Source organism: Arachis hypogaea, chromosome 16 (genome assembly GCF_003086295.3).
Source record: "Arachis hypogaea cultivar Tifrunner chromosome 16, arahy.Tifrunner.gnm2.J5K5, whole genome shotgun sequence".
Taxonomy (NCBI): domain Eukaryota; kingdom Viridiplantae; phylum Streptophyta; class Magnoliopsida; order Fabales; family Fabaceae; genus Arachis; species Arachis hypogaea.
In genome coordinates, this window is record NC_092051.1 from 140,758,935 (window position 1) to 140,769,243 (window position 10,309).

The window sequence follows — 10,309 nt, forward strand, 5'->3', positions numbered from 1 at the left end:
TTTATTGTTTATTTATTTGTTTTATCGTTATACAATATTTACAACTTATGAATTATGATTACTATGCTTTTTCATTTTCTTTTTATTTTCGATATTTGTTCGGAGCAATCATTGGGCTTACTATAATTACTTTTTATATTTGATATTTAGATTCACAATGGTTTTTTTTTTTTTTTGGATTATGAACGGCTGAATGTTAAGTTTAAATGTGACATTTTTTAATTTAAAATCCAAAAATAAATTTTTTGATTTCTGAAATTGAATTTTTTTATTTTTATTTAAAAAAATAAAAAATTTAAGATACAAAATCGAATTTTCTAATTTTTACTCCTCTTTTAATTTTAAAAAACACAAAAAAAATTACAATATTAAAATATATTACTCATATTATTTTCTTAACAAAAAAAATAGCATAATATAACGACCGGCAAGTGAGATTTAATTTAGGGTAAAAAATCTATATGTGCTAAGGGGTTTAAAATTATCCAAATCAGCCAAATAAAATTCTGATACATCAATCTACTAAAGAGCAAATATATGTAATTCGAATCAATACAATTCGAATTAGTTTTCAAGTAATTCGAATTGATATAACTCGAATTACTCGAAAAAATTGGCAACACGTAATTCAAATCAATATGTAACGAATTATTCCCAACCATTGCGTACAAGTAATTCGAATCAACTTAGAACGAATTATAAAAGTATAATTCGAATTGAGATAGGAACACATGAGTAGGAGGAAGTTCGAATCAAATTGATTCGAATTACTCACATTTTGAATCAAATGGCTAATTACACATTGTACAATAAGATACTAAAAAAAATACTATATAATATAAAAAATATATACTAAAAGAAGTATAAAACAAGATTATAGTAAATTAATTTTAGTAGAAAATTATTAAATATAAATTAATTTTAACTCCTATTAGTACATTGAATTAAAAATAACATATAAAAATGTACTTGTATTTATTAAATTTTAATAACATATAAAAATTTAATGACTTTTTAAATATTTTTTTTATAATAGGAGTACATTTTTATATACTTTAAATACTTTGTATAAAAATGTACTTGTATTTATCGTACAAAAATAAAGTGTTGTACCAATATAATAACATTATAATATTTTAAATCAATTTTTTTCTAGGATTTTAGATTAAAAGCAGCACATAAAAAAGCATTATTGGTATTTTAAAGCTAACTTAATTAAAAAGGATAGAACTGTATTTTTTAGGATTTTATGTACATAATTAGGCTATTTTTTTTTAATATTGATCAAAGATATGTGTTACACTATGTTATTTGGTTTCAGGTAAGTTTTACTCTACTATATTTTTTTTTTACTTTTTAAAAGACACAAATCTAAAAAATTTATAAATTAAGTTAAAAGAAAATATCATTGACGTTTTATAAAATTTTTTAGATTTGTGTCTTTTGAATTATAAAATTTTATAAAACGTCAATGATATTTTATAAAATTTTATAAAATGTCAATGATATTTTCTTTTAAATTAATTTATAAAATTTTTTAGATTTGTGTCTTTTGAAAAGTAAAAAAAAAAATATAGTAGAGTAAAACTTACCTAAAATCAAATAACATAGTGTAACACACATCTTTGATCAATATTAAAAAAAATTAGCCTAATTATGTACATAAAATCCTAAAAAATACAGTTCTATCTTTTTTAATTAAGTTAGCTTTAAAATACCAATAATACTTTTTCATGTGCTGCTATTAATCTAAAATCCTAGACAAAAATTGATTTAAAATATTATAATGTTATTATATTGGCACAACACTTTATTTTTGTATGATAAATACAAGTACATTTTTATACAAAATATTTAAAGTATATAAAAATGTACTCCTATTATAAAAAAAATATTTAAAAAGTCATTAAATTTTTATATGTTATTAAAATTTAATAAATACAAGTACATTTTTATATGTTATTTTTAATTTAATTTACTATAATCTTGTTTTATACTTCTTTTAGTATATATTTTTTACATTATATAGTATTTTTTCTAGTATCTTATTGTACAATGTGTAATTAGCCATTTGATTCGAAATGTGAGTAATTCGAATCAATTTGATTCGAACTTCCTCCTACTCACGTGTTCCTACTAATTCAAATTGAGACAATTCGAATTATGCTTTTATAATTCGTTCTAAGTTGATTCGAATTACTTGTACGCAATGGTTGTGAATAATTCGTTACATGTTGATTCGAATTACGTGTTGCCAATTTTTTCGAGTAATTCGAGTTATATCAATTCGAATTACGTTGAAAACTAATTCGAATTGTATTGATTCGAATTACATATATTTGTTCTTTGGTGGATTGATGTATCAGAATTTCATTTGGCTGATTTGGGTAATTTTAAACCCCCTTGGCACATATAAGTTTTTTACCCTTTAATTTATGAGGAGTGTTAGGGCCAATAATTTTTGTGTTTTATAATTATCAATTGATCATTAATAATATTTTTAATGATATAAGATTACATCCAATAATAAAAGATCACTCATTTTTTTTATGGTTAAATGATAACACAAAACACAAAAATTACTTACTATAGGCTTTTCCTTAATTTATTATTAAGAATTGTAATGTTATTGTCGATCCACTAAACAATGGTTGAAATGGGAAAAGACAACGACATAATAGGTGCCTAGGTGTAGGTGGGGGAGTGAGGAATTAAAGGAATTAAAATGACTTCCCTTCGAGTGAGATAAACTATAGATATTCCCACCTCAAAATTTGTGGGAATATACTTGTATTCCCTCTAACTACACACACCCATAAGAAAAGCTAATATTAAGGATTAAATTAAGGAAACTTAACTAGCAAGAAACTAGTAGAATTGGTAAACGTACGTAGTTGGTGGAGGGCATTAATGGAATTAAAAACTATTTCCTTAGGAGTGAGCTCCGTAAACTATAATATTAAGGACTACTACTAAGGGGGAAATTTTTTGTTTGGTTGAATTTTTTTCAAATAATATTTAGTTAACTATTTGTTTTTCTTTTTTTCCTTCTCTAGCTTGTTGGATGAAAAAATTTGTTTCTCGTGAGCAAATTAATTCGCTAATTATATCAGTTTAATTAATAATAATTTTAGTCAATTATATACTTTATTACATTATTAATAAAAAAATAACCAATACAATTACATTAAAACTATTATAAAAACCGATTTATTTTAATAAACGGACTAAAAGAGAAGTGCCACTCTTTTTTAGGTAGACAACAATAATGTTCTTTAAGGTTTCCTTTATTATCCCTTTTTTTATATTTTATGATTGGGTAAAGTATATTTTTTATTTTTAAAGTTTGGTAAAAATTTTAAAAATATTCTTAAGTTTTATTTTGTTTCAATTTTAATTTGTCTCGAAAGTTTTCGATTTGCATCAAATATATCTTCGACGGTTAAATTTTCAAAAAAATTTAAGATCAGTCTAACAATAATGTATGAAAATTATGTTTGATTTACTTGTATTAAAGATTGTTTTTATAAAATTATTGTTGAATTAGTTTTAAAGTTTTTAAAAAATTAATTGTCAGAAATATATTTGATACAAATTAAAAATTTTTAGGACAAAATTAAAATAAAATAAAACTTAAAAATATTTTTAAAATTTGTATCAAATTTTAAAGACAAAAAAAATATATTTACCCTTTACAATTTTATCTACTCTAAAAGAACTCTTCTCTTAAAATTGAAAATCAAACTTGAACTCTGATCACATGCTTTCCTTTTTTGCCCATCTTACGCACATATATTAGTTGCTTGGTCCACCACACATTTGTCTATATTGTAAATAGACAAACTTACCATAAAAAAGTTTAAGATGGATACAATTATATATTAAAAAAAAAAACAAAAATATTAAAATATTTTTAAAAAATTATTTTTTATGAACAAAAGTATAATATTGTTAAGGGTTTCTAAGATTTAGAATATATTTTTACGATGAATTCTACTGTATTTTTTCTAAAATAAAGAATAAATTATCTCTTATAATATATAGTGATTATTGATAATTATTTTTTACCAAAGTTTTAAGATTTACATTATCTTCTCTTTTCTTTTTAATTGAAGCTATATTTCTTTTGATAGTTGATAATAATGCCATTTTTTCTCATCCCCACCAAATACATTTCTTCTTCTCCAATTTTAAAATTCTAATTTCTTTCAAATCAAATCACCATTTCCAATCAATTAAGTTAGGATTTTAAACTTATTCTTACGTTTTTAATCTCCAATTTCAACAAGCACAATAATTATATTTCTTAGCTCTATTCTTTCTAAGATTTTTTTCGTATTAGAAGATATTACATTCAGAGAGAAGCAAGAGGATATGGATTTGTATGATAAATATAAATTTACACCTTAAATAAAATTCTTGTAGGTAATTAATGACATGAATAATAAAATAATTAATTAATATTTGAGGCGAATGTAAATATTAAAATACTTATGTCATTTTGTCTTATTGTTATCTGAATAATATTTAATATTTTTTGTGACAATATAATAGTTTAATATGCTCCCACTAATGCATTAGTTTTTTTTTTAAATTAGGGAAGATATGTATTTGGTTAATACGATGAAAATAACACGGATATTAAATTTCAAGAAAAACATGAAAAAAAGAGAAGATAACGTGAATTTTGGAATTCTGATGAAATGATAATTTATCAATAATTTCTGTATATATATGTCACAAGGGGTAATTTACCCTTTATTTTAAAGAGGATATATGGATCCGTTTGGAAAACTCCAAAAGCTACTTTTGTTTTTTAGCTTTTGACTTATAAAAAGTTATGTTAATAGTGTTTGGTACAATTTTTTAATTTAGATAAACTTTTAACTTTTCAAAAAATTATTTAAGAGTTTTTGAAGAAATTAAAAAATATGACTTCTCCTATTTTTAAAAGTTATTTTATCACTCTTATTTAATGCACAACTTTAAAACAAGTACTTCTATAATAACTTTCCAAACACAAAATAATTTATTTAAAAGTTATTATTAATAAAAATCCTTATATTTTAAACTCTTTTTTCAAAAGAGCTTATTTAAAAAGTTTAGCCAAATTAATAGAGTTCACCTATTTTTATCTATTATAATTAATTTTTAGATATATTTTAATCTTTACAAATTTTGATTGTATTTTTTTATTTTAAATCTTTTAATATGTATTTTTTTTTTATTCATTCGTCTATATATAATTTCTTTCGATTTCTTTATTATCATTGTCATTGCACGTGTACCTATGGTTTTTTAATTATTTGAGTAGGTTAAGAAAAGAAATTTTCCGAAAGGAATTTCGCAGCTAACCCTTTAATTTCTTATCTTTTGTGTCCCCCTTCTTTTGTCAGCATAGAAGATGACCTTGGGAGACCCTCTTCTTCTTGTTAAGTGTGGACAGCTGTATTCTTTTCCAGGAAAGATAAAAGAATTTACTTTTCCAAACAAGATATAGAGTTTAATTTTTATTTTATTTTATTTTCAGCCTAAAATATTTTACGTAGTCTTATAATTATATATCTCTTTTTGGGTAAAAGAATTTACTTTTCGAAATAAGATAGAATTTAATTTTGATTTATTCTCGTCCTAAAATATTTTACATCATCTTATAATTATATATATTTTTTTAAATAATTATTTACTTAGTCAATATAAATAATAAATATTTTTATTATGTAATATTATGTAATTAAATACACATTTAAAATTATTTTTCATTAACAGTTTTTGAAAAAATGAAAAAAAAAACAAAAAATTATTTGTTTTTCAGATTATTCTTTCCTCTGACATGTTTAAACTTATATATGTGATGCATGCCGCACGTCACAATATTTTATTATTTTATAATTTTTGAATTTGTTGGAAGCCAATTTTATTTGTTGCAGCTCTAACTAACAATATATAAGATGTCTTACCCTCATTCATGTAATTGTGTTAAAATTTTATCTTTTATTTAAAAGACCTCAAAAATCGAACACTTGGCTCTTTCATAGTAAAAGACTAAAAGTTCTAATATAATATTATAAAACATTTTTTGTAAATTTTAAATTGTTAGATAAAAATTCATTATTAATAATAGTTATATTTACTTATCTACTTAATATATTAAAATTGGGTTTTTTCCCAACTAATGAAAGTAAGGTGTCGATCTCTCGTGACTCCGTTTTTCCCTCCAAAATGAACTTTTCTATTCTCTATTCTAAATTATTTTATAAAAAATATCTTTATTATAATTATATTATAATTAATATTTAATGAATAAGACATAATTATACTAATTTAAAAATATATATTTATTATAATTATATCAAATTAATATTTAATGCATTATTAAACTACTTATCAATTATCAATTAAAAATACTTTTAATAATAATAATAATAAGCTAATGAGTTATAACTCAAATGACATAGTCTTCCCATATTCAATTAAGAGGTTGCGGGTTCGAGTCTTCTATCTTTGATAAAATAATAATAATAATAATAATAATAATAATAATAATATATGATAATGATAATTACCGTGAAATAATTTATTGTATATAATTCATAAAAAAATATATTTCACTTTTATTATTGATTAGAAGATAATCTATTTATATTTTATTATTATTATTATTATTATATTTAATTTACAAAAAGTTAAATTAATAACCATATTATTATTTATCAATATATTAATATTGATAATGATTACATAAAAATTATTTAATATTTAATATTTTTATATTATTTATTTTTTATATATTTTGATATATTTATAAATATTTTTTATTATTTTTATATGCTATATGTTTATCTCCACTATTTAAAATTTCTGGATCCGTCACTACTTTTGAGCATGTTTCTTAATTTATTTTTTTATAATTCATTGAATACAATTTATTACAATAAATTAATTATATCAACTAATTGATTTGATTAGATATTTAAATATCACACGATTTATTATAATTCATATCAATCAAATAATTGTAATTTATTATATCAATTATTTTAATTCATTAATTTATAAGGTACAGCATAGATGATTTGTTACTTATAATGATTAAATACAATAAATATAGATTAATTTAGTTAAAAAAATCATTGTCTCATATGTTTTTCTATTTATTTTTTTAATTTATTAAATCCAATCAATTATAATAAATTAATTATATCAACTAATTAATTCAATCAATTATTTCTTAATTTATTTTTTTGAATTCAATAAATAAAATAAAATTAATTATACTAATTATTTGTATCAACTAACTGATTTGATTAATTCTTAAACATATTTTTATTTAAATTATTTTATTTATTTAAATACATGAATTATAACTGATTAGTTATTTAATTTTATTACGATAAATATCAAATTCTATTCCAAATATAAAAATATAAAATTTTATTCCTTTCATTTTTATTTTACTCATAAAAGACCATATATGTTAGAAGAAAATATCATTCATTTACCAATTACTCTTTTATTAGGTAGCTTTTACAACAATTCTTTTTCTTCCTATGAGGCGTCGTCGCAAGAAGTCAACTATCGTGGACACAAACCACCATACACTCTTCAACTCCCGTGCTCATCATTCAGAGCAATATATGATATGTTATCCATGAAGCATTTATAGACAATGGTGTTATCATGTATGCATAAATAAAAAAAAAATTCTGTAATTAAGCTTAAGTCATTTACCTATTTGTGTGGTATATTATAGTGTGAAATTACTTTTAATTTGTGTTGTGCAATGATATTATGGTTTAATTTAAGCTTTTATTTTAGAACTGTGTTATGATTTTTTCTCATCATTTTCTCTTAGATATTAAGTTGATGTATTTTTATTTATTATTATTGAAACGGATGTGATATAAAATTTGTAAAAAAAAAATAAAACTATCACACTCAATTTATTTTATTGTAGTCTTTTATCTCTTCTATTTCTTTTTATTTTCTTCTTATTCATTTTATTTTTTTTTAAATATCATATAATTTATTATAATTTATACCAATTAATTAATTATAATTCATTATATCAGTTAGTTTAATTCATTAATTTATAATATGCATGATAAAATAAATTATTTGTTACTTATACGTTTATTCTTCTAAAATCTAAATCTGAATAATTATATTTTTAGTTTTAGTTATAAACAAAATATTATTAATAATAAATGATAATTAACCACTCATACTTTTAATCAAATTGTTTGGATGATTTTTATATTTATTAATATTAATTGTTGATTATTTTTCGTCAATAAATTGTATTATAATTTTATATTAATTCATAATTGATTAATGATTAATATTCATGAAGTTATGTTATTCTAAATTTTATATTTTATAAATATTTTATTTAAATGTATTTTAAACATAAAAATGTATTATTTTTAATAATATCATACTTTTACTTTTTTTAATTATTCTAAATAAATATTTTATCAAATACTAATTAAAGTCGTCCTTCTATTTGCTTTTACTAATTTATTATCTAACTATTATATAAAAATAAAATCGTATTAATGAATTTAATATTAAAGTTAATTTGGCTTTTTTTTCGATTTTTTTAGTCTAATCAATCAAAATTATTCAATTATAAATAGTCACTTCTATCTTATTTTATATTATTAACTAATTAAAATTACAAAAATTTAATAATACAATTTTGTTTTATATTTTTATATTAGTTCAATCCATCTAAGCTATATAATAATCATTTTAATTTTTATATTTTATAATGTAATACGACATACATTAATAGTAAAATAACATAGTAAATTTTCATATTTTAATATTAAATATAAAATTAATAAGTACAAAAGTTTTTAAGCTTTTAAATCAATACGAATCATTGTAAATAATATTTATTTATGGCATAAATAAAGAAATACAGAATCTTAAGTTTTGCATATAAAAATTTAGGAACATGTTATATGCACAAATATAATTGCATAGTATTATTTTTTTTAATGGTGTAAACCAACAACTCTAATTTTATTTCACGGTCAAATTTAAAAAGAAAAGTCGTAATTTTAAAGGCAGTCAGAAAAAAATAATAAAAAATAGTTAACTTATCTTATTCTATTAATTTATTTAATATATTAATTATTTTTATTTATATTAAGATTAATTTTAAATATTTTAAAATAAAAAGTATAATTAATTATAATTTGCATCTTAAATTATGTTGAGTACATGATATTCTATTGTGCTGCTAAAAGTAAAAATGAGATAACAAATATAATTTTATCTCTTAATTCAGTATATTTATTTATATTTTATACTTTTTTTTGATTAATTTTGTACGGTGTTGGTATATTAAATAAAAATACCTGTTATAATAACAAAAAATAAAATAAAATTTCAATCAATAATTTTATATTCTTTACTTTTTTTCAGTTTTATTTTGGATTTTAATTTATTACTAAAAGGTAGTGAAATTCTATTGATACTGAAATAAAGTTGCAAAAAAGTCCACAGGATAGAATAAGTAAAATAATGTGATACCCACATTACAACATCCAAATGAAACAACCTAGGATCTAAAATGTTTATCTTTCTCTTTCTCGCCGTCTATTATATTATCGATTCTATTATATAAAAATCAATTTTTTACATTTAATGATAGAGTGAACTTAGCATTGTTTCTGAGAGTGTTTCTTAATTTATTTTGTTTAACTCATTAAATACAATTCATTATAATGTATTAATTATATCAACTAATTGATTTGATTAGATATATAAGTATCACATAATTTAAAATTATGTATATTGATTTGATTTTTATGATATATAAATTTAAGGAATAAATTAAAATAATATAACTTATTAATTATTTAATTTGAATACAACAAATACAAAATTAATTTAGTCAAAAGTTTATTATTTTCTAATCTTCTATACATAAAAAGGACAAAACAAAATTGTAAAAATAATTTTTTTATCGTTTTTGCTATTTTAATTTTATTTTCTTTGCTTTTTTTATGTATAATCTTATTTTACATTAACTTTTTATATTTAATAACAAAATATACTCATATTAATTTTATCATATAATAATATATTTTTTTCCTATGTTAATCAAAGAATTTCAATAGTTATAACTACATCTAATAGAATGACTCAGAAGTGAGAACTACGACAAGTTAAACTCAGATTCAAAATGCTGAAACGAAGGAAAGAAAACAGTGGATATATGATTAGAGAAAAATATATAATAACGAGAAATATACTAAAACTGGATTTTTCCTCCAACTAATAAAAGTGAGGTGTC